Source organism: Propithecus coquereli, unplaced genomic scaffold (assembly GCF_000956105.1).
Source record: "Propithecus coquereli isolate 6110/MARCELLA unplaced genomic scaffold, Pcoq_1.0 Scaffold473, whole genome shotgun sequence".
Taxonomy (NCBI): domain Eukaryota; kingdom Metazoa; phylum Chordata; class Mammalia; order Primates; family Indriidae; genus Propithecus; species Propithecus coquereli.
The window spans coordinates 2,395,667-2,397,419 of NW_012150541.1; the positions used below are offsets into that span (position 1 = coordinate 2,395,667).

Genomic DNA, 1,753 nt, shown 5'->3' on the forward strand with positions numbered 1-1,753 from the left:
GAAGTGGGCCCCTTGCATTGGGCAAACTCAGTTGACCACTCGATTTTCCAACCCTTAGGATAGTAGTGTTGCCACTAAGAAAGACTACTTTACACTTTTAATGTTGATGCCCCAAGAGACCCCAAGATGGCCACGTGTATGTGTTGCTTACTCCAAGAAATTCTGTCTAGCTTCTCATCTATGTGTATGCCAATAGGCTCAGCACCTCCCTGGGAAGCGTGCATGACTGCAAGCACATGGCAGAACTCCAGCACTTGCACTGTTCGTCTTCTCCTACCAGAGTCCTAAGAGAACTTTAAACTCCACTTTATTTTATTATTTGTTTACGCAGACAAGTTATAACTTATGAATGACTCCCAAAATATAATTTGCCAGTTAGTTGCTTTAGCAGGAGTCTGGGCTCCAGATTACAATGTTCTCAATAAAGGTTTGGCACCAAGGCCATACCACAGACACCTATTTAACCTCCATTATTGCTTATTAAAGGCTTCAAACTAGCAGTTTTAGTTTTGGGGACGAGAATTCATGAAGTGATAACTTGCAAACATAAACAAATCTCTAAATGTTAAAATTTAGGCAGTATAATATGTTGTCAGAAAAATACTCTGTACAAGACTTTTATGGCAGGCTAGACTGCTTAGGGGTGTGCCATTGCTAAGATTATCTGACTGCTTATAGAGCCCTCCTAGCTATGTGTGGAGCACATGGACACAGTGGAGTACTGCTGTAAGAACAGGTCTCTGAAGACAGAAAGATCTGGGTTTAAATCCCAACTTGGATTTTACCAGCTGTTTGTCTATGGCTAAACATTTGTTTTTATGAGCTTTAGTTTACTTACTTGTAAAATAACACCATCAACACTTACTACACATGCAGTTCCAAGGATAAAACAAAATTTATACACACACACATAACAAAGTAAGTGGCTTAAAAGGCATTAAATAAATGCCAGTTTGCTTCCTCCAGATGTAAGCCTACAGATTCTCAAAAGTCTCTAAGATTTTTCACAGTAACTCCTAAACAAGGTGAGGATAGGATGATAATGCTGGGGGAAGGGTGAGTTGGGTAGTAAGACGGTAGTAAATCTACTATGAGGTCTTTTCATAAGGTGTAGGTTTTAAAAATAGGGAATACTAAATGAATTTGAAAAAATCCTTTAGTGAAATATAATCACAGAGGGAAGTGCACAAAACAAATACAGTAAAATGACTAATTATAAAGCGAATTACCCACACAACCATTACTCAAGTCACGACATGGGCCATGGCCAGCACCCAGTACCCACCATGCCCCTTCTCAGTCTCAGGGCATCCCCACCTTCTTGGTGGTTACCACTGTGTGATTTTCATGTTAATTACCTCTTTCCTTTTCCTTATAGTTTTCTCACTTTTGGAAAAAACTTAAATTCATTATGTAGTTTTATGGGAAGGTTTCTCTATTTTAAAACCTACCAAAAACAGAAGTCAAGTGAAATGTATTTATTTCCTGTACCCCTATAATTCGTGAAGATTGAAACAATCTGGCAGAATAGTGTTCGATATGCAGAAACACATAGTAAGAGGAAAAAATAATTTATCAAGTTACAGATCTTATTTTTATCTTTTTCAGGTTTATCAATATATCTTCCTGAAAACAGACATGCCACAATTTACATCTATGGCTTTATTTTATTCATTGACAGACACAATAGGGACACAAATAAAGAAACAAGCAATAAGAGAAAATAGACAAAACAGACAACACAGTTCACTCT

The 1,753-nt window shown here is 37.6% G+C and overlaps 1 protein-coding gene across 1 annotated transcript in view; it reads right to left on the reverse strand.

Moving 5' to 3' along the window:
* The window catches only part of EDRF1 (erythroid differentiation regulatory factor 1), a 42,498-nt gene that overhangs the window by 34,240 nt on the left and 6,505 nt on the right, over positions 1 to 1,753 (reverse strand). The window lies entirely within an intron of this gene.